This window comes from Rhinoraja longicauda, chromosome 16 (genome assembly GCF_053455715.1).
Source record: "Rhinoraja longicauda isolate Sanriku21f chromosome 16, sRhiLon1.1, whole genome shotgun sequence".
Lineage (NCBI taxonomy): Eukaryota > Metazoa > Chordata > Chondrichthyes > Rajiformes > Arhynchobatidae > Rhinoraja > Rhinoraja longicauda.
Genome location: NC_135968.1, coordinates 9711564 through 9724640, shown reverse-complemented (window position 1 = coordinate 9724640; position 13077 = coordinate 9711564). Strand labels below are relative to the sequence as shown.

Here is a 13077-nt window from a genome sequence, read left to right as displayed (position 1 = left end):
CTACTTTAAAAATGTAGGTTCAATAAGTGTTTTTTTCGCAACATTTTCGGTCCCTAAGTGCTTCTCACAGCGATCTGTTTTGCAACAATTAGCTCCCTAAGTGCTTTGCTTTTCCATCCCTAAGTGCTTCTCACAGCGATCTGTAAGTGCTTTTCGCAACAATGTAGCACCCTAAGTCCATCGCTGGTAGGGAAAGGGGGGTGGGGGAGAGTAACGGTAGGGGCCCCAGTACACTGCTTTGCCCGGGGCCCGAAAGAGAGAGAGAGAGAGCATCTGGCAATGCTGTGAAACGGTTTAAAAAAATCTCCTGAGCAACATTGGGCATTAAATGCACGTGAAGGTAGTGTCAGTCGATGACCCCGACCCACTGGAGTCTGTCTCCAGCCAGATGCCATCAACTTAAATGATGACGGACATTATCCTTGATCTGAGCAACTAATCCCAGCAAAATGCTCGCTCGCAGCTCTCAGGTTCTCACTGGCTTTTTTTAATGCTCAATTTCTGAACAAAACTAACTCCCTGAAGAAGCATTTACCTCTCAGTAAAATTGCACTGATGGTTAATGGCGGGAATGTCGTACGTTGAAAGACTGGAGCGACTAGGCTTGTACACACTGGAGTTTAGAAGGATGAGAGGGGATCTTATCGAAACACATAAGATTATTAAGGGATTTATTCACAAAATGCTGGAGTAACTCAGCAGGTCAGGCAGCATCTCGGGAGAGAAGGAATGGGTGACGTTTCGGGTCGAGACCCTTCTTCAGATTATTAAGGTTATTAAGGGGTTGGACACGCTAGAGGCAGGAAACATGTTCCCAATGTTGGGGGAGTCCAGAACAAGGGGCCACAGTTTAAGAATAATGGGGTAGGCCATTTAGAACGGAGATGAGGAGAAACTTTTTCAGTCAGAGAGTTGTAAATCTGTGGAATTCTCTGCCTCAGAAGGCAGTGGAGGCAATTCTATGAATGCATACAAGAGAGAGCTAGATAGAGCTCTTAAGGATAGCGGAGTCAGGGGGTATGGGGAGAAGGTAGGAACGGGGTACTGATTGAGAATGATCAGCCATGATCACATTGAATGGCGGTGCTGGCTCGAAGGGCCGAATGGCCTCCTCCTGCACCTATTGTCTATTGTCTATTGACAAATTCTTCTGTCCGCTGAATATAAAATTGTAGTGAAGATAGACACAAAATGCTGGAGTAACTCAGCAGGTCAGGCAGCATCTCTGGAGAGAAGGAAAGGGTGACGTTTCGGGTCGAGACCCTTCTTCAGACTGATGCCAGGTGAGAGGGAGGTACGTAGATAAGGAAGTGTAAGGTGTGAAAACAGGACAAAGGGGATTGGGATCAAGAAAAATGTAGAGTAGACTATTGTTAACGGGGAGAAGGTCACAACAAAGCAAACGGAGATAAAATGTCGTCGGTGACAGTAAGACTGGTCGGAGAACTGGGAAGGGGGAGGGATGGATAATTATTGTTGCAGGCGACATCTCTGGAGAACATGGACAGAGATGTTTCAGGTCCTGACCCTTCTTCGGATATATTCTCCAGAGATGTTGCCTGTCCTGCTGAGTTACTCCAGCATTTCTGTCTATTTTTGCAGTCCAGCATCTGTGGTGACTTGTGTCTTCTTAAAATAAAAGGTTGCTGTCTTTGCAGCATCTCATGTTTTTATCCCAAAGATTATAAATTAGCCCCCAGGTTTAGTTAGCATGATCATTTACTGCAGTTTAAGTTTAGGAGTTCATCTTTGAAGCCAAAGATAGACACAAAGTTCTGGAGTAACTCAGATATAGCATGGAAACAGGCCCTTCGGCCCACCAAATCCACGCCTTGCCTAGTACAGATGTCAGAAGTTATGGGGAGAAGGCAGGAGAATGGGGTTAGGAGGGTGAGATAGATCAGCCATAATAACAGTGAAGAAGGCACAGCAGAGACTCCACTTCCTGAGGATCCTCAGGAAAACCAACCTGCAGGAGAAGCTCATGATGTCCTTCTATCGCTGCTCCATCGAGAGTGTGCTGGCATACTGTATAACCACATGGTATGCCAGCTGCTCAGAAAAGGACAGGAAGGCCCTTCAGAGGGTCATCACGACAGCCCAGAAGATCATCGGCTGCTCACTGCCCTCCCTGGAGCACCTGTTCAGCCTACGCTGCCTCAGTAGAGCAGGCAAAATAATAAAAGATCCATCCCACCCCGGCCACCGTCTGTTTGTTCATCTGCCCTCTGGTCGACGTTTCAGGTCGATCAAATCCCGAACAAACAGACTTAAGAACAGTTTTTACCCCAGGGCCATACGAGAACTGAACACTACCTTCTGCACTAGGCAACACTGTTAAAACTTTTGTACTTAATATAATTGTATTTATTTGTTTTTGCATTTATTGCATATATGTTTGTACGCACCGTCAGGATTGGCTATTTTTTAATTTCGCTGTACTCGTTGCAATGACAATAAATGAATATTATTATTATTATTATTATTATTATGATTGGATGGCGGAGTAGACTTGATGGGCCACTACTATCACTCGTGAGCTGATGACCAAGCTTTGATCACCCATTCACTCTAGTTATCCCACTACGCACAAGGGGCAATTTACAGAGGCCAGTTAACCTACAAAACCTCACGTCTTTGGGATGTTGGGAGGAAACCGGAGCACCCGGAGGAAACCCATGCAAGCTCCACACAGGCAGCCCCCGAGGTCAGGATCGAACCTGGGACTCTGGTGCTGTGAGGCAGCAGCTCTACCCGCTGTGCCACTCTGACAATAGACAATAGGTGCAGGAGGAGGCCATTCGGCCCTTCAAGCCAGCACCGCCATTCAATGTGATCATGGCTGATCATTCTCAATCAGTACCCTGTTCCTGCCTTCTCCCCATACCCCCTGACTCCGCAATCCTTAAGAGCTCTATCCAGCTCTCTCTTGAATGCATTCAGAGAATTGGCCTCCACTGCCTTCTGAGGCAGGGAATTCCACAGATTTACAACTCTCTGAGTGAAAAAGGTTTTCCTCATCTCCGTTCTAAATGGCCTACCCCTTATTCTTAAACTGTGGCCCCTGGTTCTGGACTCCCCCAACATTGGGAACATGTTTCCTGCCTCTAACGTGTCCAACCCCTTAATAATCTTATACGTTTTGATAAGATCTCCTCTCATCCTTCTAAATTCCAGTGTATACAAGCCTAGTCGTTCCAGTCTTTCAACATATGAAAGTCCCGCCATTCCGGGAATTAACCTAGTAAACCTACGCTGCACGCCCTCAATAGCAAGAATATCTTTCCTCAAATTTGGAGACCAAAACTGCACACAGTATTCCAGGTGCGGTCTCACTAGGGCCCTGTACAACTGCACACAGTATTCCAGGTGCGGTCTCACTAGGGCCCTGTACAACTGCACACAGTATTCCAGGTGCGGTCTCACTAGGGCCCTGTACAACTGCACACAGTATTCCAGGTGCGGCCTCACTAGGGCCCTGTACAACTGCACACAGTACTCCAGGTGCGGCCTCACTAGGGCCCTGTACAACTGCAGATTTCAATGAATGAAAGATATGCAAAAAAGTAACGATGATAAAAGAAACAGGCCATTGTTAACTGTTTGGTGAAAACAAAAAGCTAAGTCACCCATTCCTTATGTCCAGAGATGCTGCCTGTCCCGCTGAGTTACTCCTGCTTTTTGTGTCTTTCTTCGGATTAAACCACCATCTGCATTTCCTCGCGACACATTTTGTCTGCTGATTACCCATTTGTGCAGGGAAGTGTAAAAGGAAGTAAAGGCTAATTGATCGTCATGTGCGAGAGAATAAGTTGCAGGCTTGCGGGGATATAAAGAAAAGGGGGAGTGGGACTGATTTTATTGCCCTGATGGCAGCGAGAATAGATGCAATGGTCCCAAATGCCCTCCGCCTGTGTTGTTAAATGTAAGTAAGTACATTTATGCAGATAGCTTTTAAAAGATGCAGAAATACATATTTCCCTCGCTGCCCTGTGGCGTCTGTTGGAATGATTTGGGTTTGGCAAGTGCAACTTGATGAGCTTGGTAAAAGTAATCATTCTTTATCATCATAATCGTAGTGTTTTTATAGGTACCATTATATGATTTAATTTTGAACACTACCTTTGTACATTGTTGTATAATTTCATTGTGCGAAAACTAACACGGTCCCCTCATGAATAGGTATAGAGTCACAGTCGGTTTCATTGTTTTTCTTTCATAGAAACATAGAAAATAGGTGCAGGAGTAGGCCATTCGGCCCTTCGAGCCTGCACCGCCATTCAATATGACCATGGCTGATCTTCCAACTCAGTATCCCGTACCTGCCTTCTCTCCATACCCCCCTGATCCCTTTAGCCACAAGGGCCACATCTAACTCCCTCTTAAATATAGCCGATGAACCGGCCTCGACTACCCTCTGTGGCAGAGAATTCCACAGATTCACCTCTCTCTGTGTGAAAAAAAAACGTTCTCATCTCGGTCCTAAAAGACTTCCCCCTTATCCTTAAACTGTGACCCCCTTGTTCTTTTAAAATCTTTTTAAGCCAGCAATTTCACGAGGGTTCTGCATTTGATCCAGCTGCAATTTGTTTGATCAATATGAGTTTAGAGATACAGAGTGGAAACATGCCCTTCGGCCTACCGAGTCCGCACCGACCAGCGATCCCAGTGCATTAACACTATCCCGCACTCGAGGGACAATTTACTTTTTATACCTAGCCAATTAACAAACAAACCAGTACGTATTTGGAGTGTGGGATGAAACCGAAGATCTCGGAGAAAACACGGGATAACGTACAAACTCCGTACAGACAGCGCCGGCAGTCGGGATTGAACCTGGGCCTCTGACCCTGAGAGGCAGCAACTCCGCCGCTGCACCACCGCGACGCCACCGCGACGCCCATCGTCATTGTCCTTGCTGTCAAATTTTCTTACAGTTGCTCTTCGAGCAACAAGAGGGACAAGTTGAGATTTTGAAACGAGCAACTGCCGATGCTGGTTGACTCAAAAGGACACACAGTGCTGGAGTAACTCAGCTGAAGTCTGAAGGAGGGTCCCGACCCAAAACGTTGCCTATCCGGGTTCTCCAGAGATGCCGCCTGAGCCGCTGAGTTACTCCAGCGCTTCGTGTGCCCTTTAGAGTCAAGTTGGATCCGTGTCCTCATCGTCCACCGAGTCGCCAGCTACGAGCACATCAGCATGGTTCGGTACCTCACGGTACCTAATTTGAGGAAGGACATCCTTGCTATTGAGGCAGTGCAGCGTAGGTTCATGAGGTTAATCCCCTGGATGGCGGGACTGTCATACGAGAAAAGATTGGAAAGACTGGGCTTGTATTCACTGGAATTTAGAAGGATGAGAGGGGATCTTACAGAAATGTATAACGTTATAAAAGGACTGGACAAGCTAGATGCAGGAAAAAAATTCCCAATATTGGGGGAGTCCAGAACCAGGGGCCACAGTCGAAGAATAAAGGGGAGGCCATTTAAAACTGAGGTGCGAAAAAACTTTTTCACCCAGAGAGTTGTGAATTTGTGGAATTCTCTGCCACAGAAGGCAGTGGGGGCCAAAACACTGGATGAATTTAAAAGAGAGTTAGATAGAGCTCTAGGGGTTAGCAGAATCAAGGGATATGGGGAGAAGGCAGGCACGGGTTACTGATTGTGGATGATCGGCCATGATCACAATGAATGGCGGTGCTGGCTCAAAGGGGCCAAATGGCCTCCCCTGCACCTATTTCTATGTTTCTATTCTCTCAACGTAAGTCGAGGACGCTGAAAGGCCTTGATATCTGCTGGAGCTCCATCCCCTTGCTCAGTGCTGCCAAAGCTGTCAGTACAGTTCCACTGATTCACAGACATCAAAGTCATTTATAAATCAAAAACGCGATGTTAATAACTGGACATTGTTTGACGGAATTTTGAACATTTTAAAACATTAAAAACCCACGTGCCTGATTTTAAACAATTAAAATAAATTTATAGAATGATTACAGCAGAACGGGTCTTGTGGAGCACCTCGATAGAGTACATCAAAAACTCTGAAGATAGACCCAAAAAGCTGGAGTAACTCAGCGGGACAGGCAGCATCTCTGGAGAGAATGAATGGGTGATGTTTCGGGTCGATCGAGACCCTCCCTCAGACTCCCATCTTCCTTCCCATTTTCTTCCCATTTCTTCACTATGGACAACAGTTTCTTCCCGTTGACTTCAATGGGGGCGGTTGTGCAGGTTTAAACCCAGCAAAGGCATATTCCATCCCAGGGCAGGCTGATTCCTGAGGTCTCCGGAAACTTTAACATCCACCACAGGACCTCCTATGGGCACCAGAGCAGAGGTTGCCACCAGTGACTTACTCCTGCACCCGTGTTGAACCTGAGAGAGTTATGGCTGTATAAGAAAATAACTGCAGATGCTGGTACAAATCGAAGGTATTTATTCGCAAAATGCTGGAGTAACTCAGCAGGTCAGGCAGCATCTCGGGAGAGAAGGAATGGGTGACGTTTCGGGTCGAGACCCTTCTTCAGACTGATGTCAGGGGGGGCGGGACAAAGGAAGGATATAGGTGGAGACAGGAAGATAGAGGGAGATCTGGGAAGGAGGAGGGGACGGGAGGGACAGAGGAACTATCTAAAGTTGGAGGTCGATGTTCATACCACTGGGCTGCAAACTGCCCAGGCGAACTATGAGGTGCTGTTCCTCCAATTTCCGGTGGGCCTCACTATGGCACTGGAGGAGGCCCATGACAGAAAGGTCAGACTGGGAATGGGAGGGGGAGTTGAAGTGCTCGGCCACCGGGAGATCAGTTTGGTCATTGCGGACCGAGCGCAGGTTTTGAGCGAAGCGATCGCCGAGCCTGCGCTTGGTTTCGCCGATGTAAATAAGTTGACATCTAGAGCAGCGGATGCAATAGATGAGGTTGGAGGAGGTGCAGGTGAACCTTTGTCTCACCTGGAAAGAGTTATGGCTGAGTCTATTAGAAGCACCTGCTCAGAAGAACTGCCCCAAGAGCCTCCGATGGTGTTGACTGCTTCCGAATGTCGGGAATATTGGGAAAATGTCACTGTCGTTGTAACATTTTGGCAGCTAGTCGGAGACGGGGGTGAGATCTTTTTTTTTACGATTTGTCAGGCAGCTTACAGTTGTGCCTGTGGCATATGAGCAGATTTTTCTCCAGAGATGCTGCCTTGACCCGCTGAGTTACTCCAGCATTTTGTGTTGATTGCCGGCATGCAGTGCAGTTGGGCGCCACTGTTCAAAGCGTGGACTCTGTACCTAGGGCCGTGTGGACTCTGTACCTAGGGCCGTGTGGACTCTGTACAGAGGGCAATGTGGACTCTGTACCTAGGGCAGTGTGGACTCTGTACAGAGGGCAGTGTGGACTCTGTACCTCGAGCAGGTGACGTTTCGGGTGGAAACTGAAGAAGGGTCTCGACCCGAAACGTCTCCGATTCCTTTTCTCTACAGATGCTGTCTGACCCGTTGAGTTTCTCCATCCATCTTCGGTTTAAACCAGCATCTGAAGTTCCTTCCTGCACAACTAGGCATCATGTTCGGCACAAACATCGTGGGCTGAAGGGCCCGTTACTGAGGTGTACAGTTCTATGTGTCGGAAAGTACTGCAGATGCTGGTTTAAATCGAGGATAGACGCAAAAAGCTGGAGTAACTCAGCGGGTCAAGGCAGCATCTCTGGAGAGAAGGAACGGGCGACGTTTCGGTGACACTGAGTCTGAGGAAGGGTCTCGACCCGAAACATCACCAGTTCCGTCTCTCCAGAGATGCTGCCTGTCCCGCTGAGTTACTCCAGCATTTTGTGTCTATCTTTGATTTAAGCCAGCCTCTGCAGTTCTTTCCTACGCATTTTGTCTGCTCTGATCTGTTGTTTTCACACCTTACATGGTCTTTGAACCCTTCCACTTCCCTCTCCCCTGACTCTCAGTCTCAAGAAGGGTCTCGTGCTGAAACGTCACCCATTCTTTCTTCCCCTGAGATGCTGCCTGACTCGCTGATTTACTCCAGCATTTTGTGTCTGATCTTCAATGCAAACCAGCATCTGCAGTTCCTTCCTACACCTTAAGGAAAATAAACTTATTTTTGAAAATTCTGCAGAAAAAAACGTTGTTATTGTCAATCTGAAACCCTTCCAACCCCTGACCCCATTTCCCCCATTGACACAATTGATTTTGTAAAGCGTTCTTCTATTCCAAAATAGTTCTGAAGAATACGACTATCATGTTATAGCAGAACTGCCTTTACACATAATATTTCTTACCTTTGTGTTTTGGGATTTTCTGTGTTTATTTATTGTCTTTCACCCAGTCATTTCTTAAGACTGAAGAATTAACTCTTCACTTTTTTTTCCCCTCAAATTATCTGACTGTAAACTTATTTCAAATTATTTCCTTCGGAGTGAATAATTCCACTCTAACAAGGAGGCGCAGCAGTAGAGTTGCTGTCTAACAGCGCCAGAGACCCAGGTTCGATCCCGACTACGGGTGTTTTGTCTGTACGGAGTTTGTACGTTCTCCCCGTGACCTGCGTGGGTTTTCTCCAGGTGCTCCGGTTTCCTCCCACACTCTAAAGACGTGCAGGTTTGTAGGTTAATTGGCGTTGGTGAAATTGTAAATCGTCCTTCGTGTGTGTTGGACAGTGCTAGTGTGCGGGGATTGTTGGTCGGCGCTGACTCGGTGGGCCGAAGGGCCTGTTTCCATGCTGTATCCCCCATTGCCTTTCTTGCACATTATACTTTGACTTACCACAAGCAATCCTTTGCTTGATTGTTTAGGTCTGCCTTCAACAAAAAGAAAAGTTGCGTTCTGATTTATTGCGAGATCCTAGCTCGTTACGAGAGAAAAGAATCACTTGCCATTGGGTTCGGTTTAGGTGAATGATTTAATCCTAAGCGATGGATACAGTGTGTGATGTGGTATACAGTGCGTTTTGTGTCTATGTTGTGGTTCGAGAGTCGTACAGTGGAGGGAAATATCCTTGCTCAGCATCAGCTGCAGCACTGAAGGGGGAAATCTGAATTGATGCGTGAATTGGTGCTGTTTAAGTATAAGCATCGTGCAGCAGAAGCTGGATTTCTCTCTTCTCATCCAGCAATCGTCGCGGCTTATAACATTCCCGGTTTAAACATTTCCCAAAATATTTTAATTGACTCCACAATTAAAATGCAACCAGCTACCAAGGACAATTTAACTGCCACATCTGTCCACGATAGACCGAAACATATTGTAGAGCATAGGCATCATGTTCCCATACACTGACCAGCGATGCAGGTCGAATCAATCCCTCTGCGTGGTGGCTAGCTTTCCCTCCAGCATTGCACGCGTATTCAACATTAAGACACGTCAGTCACCGTTCACTCTGGCCGTTTTCTTGGCAGCGGAGTCCCTGTTGGATTTCCCAGACTGCTCTCTTCCAGACAAGCTGCTCAGAGTGACTCATTTGTCAAGGCCCCTTGCCCGTTCATTCATGCCCTGCCAGGTCAGGTGCAAGTTAATATCGATGGGAGTTTTTCTGAGGTCTGGCACAGCCTTTTGGATGTGTTCCCAGGTCTGCCGGCTTTGTAATGTTTAGCTGATGATGCCCAGTGCTCCTGTGTTCCAGAGAATGAACTCCAGCAGCTCTCCGTGCCTGGTCCGAAGCCAGACGTGCAAAGTCATAGTGTTCCACACAGTATAAGAAAATAACTGCAGATGCTGGTACAAATCGATTTATTCACAAAATGCTGGAGTAACTCAGCAGGTCAGGCAGCATCTCGGGAGAGAAGGAATGGGTGACGTTTCGGGTCGAGACCCTTCTTCAGACAGTGTTGGAAACAGGCCCTTCAGCCCATCTTGCCCACACCGGCCAACGTGTCTCAGCTGCATCAGTCCAACCAGCCCGCGTTTGTGCCAAACCTGTCCTATCCGTGTACCTGTCTTAACAGTTTCTGAAACGTTGCTTCGACTATTCAAGAGAGAGCTAGATAGAGCTCTTAAGGATAGTGAAGTCAGGGGGTATGGGGAGAAGGATGGAACGGGGTACTGATTGAGAATGATCAGCCATGATCACATTGAATGGCGGTGCTGACTTGAAAGGCCGAATGGCCTACTCGTGCACCTATAGTCTGTGGTCTGTAGTCTATAGTCTATGGTCTCTTGCCTATAGTCTATAGTCTATAGTCTGTAGTCTATAGTCTATAGTCTATAGTCTATAGTCTATAGACTACAAGGTGAGGTGAGAGGAGCGAGGAAACGACTGAGGCTGGACGAGGGGAGATGGGGGAGGGAACGACTGAGGCCGGGCAAGAGGGCGAGGCCGGGGCCAGGCGAGGGGAGAGGGAAGGACTGAGGGCGGCGGTGCTGCCGGCGGCCATCTTGTTTTGCCGAGTGAGGAGCAAATGAAGTGGAACGTGGAGCATTATGACATCATACGCTGAAGAGTTTCAGGAAATGGGTTAGAAATTGAATGTTTAAACTTTAAAATCTCTCTAGCTTTAAAAATGTAGGTTCAATTTGAATGAGAGTTGTTACATATTATGCCCATGATAATGGTAAGTAAGGCGGTGCAAAAATGGTGGCGCTAGGGTGTACCGTTTTGGCTGTGCGAACCATAAAAGTTATGCTTTGCACAAACACACATACACACAGACAGAGAGTTTTAGTAATAGACTAGGCCAAGTGGCCCCGTTGGGTCCATTCCTTGTAGAGGGGGGGAAGGGGAGGGGAGAGGGTGTGACTGAGAGGGTGAGAGGACCCGAAGTCTCTCCTGTGTTGTCGCACCATCAATTCCCCCCCTGCACTCAATCCCCCTTATGCCCCCTCCTCCCCCCACTGACCCACTCCATCCCTCCTAGCCCACCCCAACTTGCCCCTCCCCTGCCCCCACCCCCAGTCCCCCAGCCCTGCCTCCACCCCCATTTCCCCCCTCCTCACCCCTATTCCCCCCTCCCCTGACCTCCCTCCCCTCCCCCCACTCTCCCCTCCTCCCCACCCCCATTCTCTCCTGCCCCCCACTGTCCCCTTCCTCCCCACCCTATTCTTTCTTTCCCCCTCCCCCTCCCCCCACCCCCACTCTCCCCTCCCCCCACCGGCACTCTCTCTATTTTGCCTTTTACCATGCTCCTCGTTCCTTTTATTCCCCCGTGTTTAAAATCCATTTTTATGATTCCTTCCGCCATCAGTTTTATTTTCCTGTGTTGTAGCTTACAATTGGAGTAACCTTCCTTTCTCTGTCACGTAAAAAAGCTCAGATCTTTAATCGTTTAAGAGGTTTACAGGAAGGGGCTGGACATACTTGAATTGTTTTCCTTGGAACGTCAGAGGTTGAGGGGAGAACCGATGGAAATATATACTAAATTATGAGTGGCAGAAATAGGGTACAGTCAGAACCTATTTTCTCCATGTCAAAAACTAGAGGGCATAGCATGATGGTGCCATGGGAAAGTTTAAAGAGAAAACAGGATATGGTATTTGCACAGAGAATGGTGGGTGTCTGAAACATGCTGCTCGGGATGGTTGTGGAGACAGATAGGAAAGTGGTAATTAGGAGGCTTATAGAGAGGTATATGGATCACATGCAGGCAGATGAGATTAGTTTAACTTGGCATAGTTTAGTTTTGTTTAGTTTAGAGATACAGCGCGGAAACAGGCCCTTTGGCCCACCGGGTCTGCTCCGACCAGCGATCCCCACACACTAACACTATTCTCCTCAGACTAGGGACAATTTACACTTTTACCAAGCCAATTTATCTACAACCCCGTACGTCTTTGGAGTGCGGGTGGAATCCTTAGATCTCGGAGAAAACCCACGCGGTCACGGGGAGAACGTGCAAACTCCCTACAGACAGCACCCGTAGTCAGGATCGAACCCGGGTCTCCGGCGTTGCAAGCGCTGTGAGGCAGCAACTCTACCGCTGCGCCACCGTGACCGCCCTCTCATAACGTTTAGCACAGACATTGTGGGGCCTACAGTTCTTGTGCTGTACTTTTCGTGTCTTTTATTTTCTATTCAAGGAATTTAGGCTTTGCAAGGGAAAACTGACAGGTTTAGATTTAGATTTAGATTTTTTTTAGATTTAGAGATACAGCGCGGAAACAGGCCCTTCGGCCCACCGGGTCCGCGCCGCCCAGCGATCCCTGCACATTAACACTGTCCTACACACACTAGGGACAATTTTTTTTACATTTGCCCAGCCAATTAACCTACATACCTGTACGTCTTTGGAGTGTGGGAGGAAACCGAAGATCTCGGAGAAAACCCACGCAGGTCACGGGGAGAACGTACAAACTCCGTACAGACGGCGCCCGTGGTCAGGATCGAACCTGAGTCTCCGGCGCTGCATTCGCTGTAAGGCAGCAACTCTACCGCTGCGCCACCGTGCCGCCCGTGATGATTTGGATCAATGATGGAGGAAGAACACTCTGGCAATATAAAATTTAAAGCACAAACATTTATTGAAGCAATGACCATGCAATGGGAACATAGCAATGGAATAACAATGCAACTTCAGTTAAAGCAACGAGAAAAACACAAATAAACTGCGATATAAATAGCACGGGAAAATAGCAAATAAAAACCGAATCTCACACGTTTCAACCTCAGAGGCTGTAACTTCCAAAGATGGTTGGAAATGCCGGCTAAAGCTTGGACTGGAGACCTTTGGAAGAATCAGTGTTCCGGCGCAGTTCTCATGCTCGGCTGGAGATTAAGTCCTGTGAGCTCATGTGCAACAGACTTTATATACCTGAAAGCCTGAGCTTGAGAGTTAGATAGAGCTCGTAATGATAGCGGAGTCAGGGGGTATGGGGAGAGGGCAGGAATGGGGTACTGATTGAGAATGATCAGCCATGATCACATTGAATGGCGGTGCTGGCTCGAAGGGCCGATTGGCCCACTCCTGCACCTATTGTCTATTATTGCCTATTGTTTATTGTCCACCCTAATCTAAGAACAATGGTTGACTCTGCATTAAAACTAGCGATGCCATTGAGGGTGGCGCAGCGGTAGAGTCGCTGCCTCACAGTGCCTCACGACCTTCACCTCGAGTTTGCACGTTCTCCCCGTGACCACGTGGGTTTCCCCCTGGTG

The 13077-nt window shown here is 47.8% G+C and overlaps 1 protein-coding gene across 1 annotated transcript in view; it reads left to right on the top strand.

The window, feature by feature from the left end:
- pcdh15b (protocadherin-related 15b) overlaps positions 1-13077 on the top strand; it is a 1128636-nt gene that overhangs the window by 698789 nt on the left and 416770 nt on the right. The window lies entirely within an intron of this gene.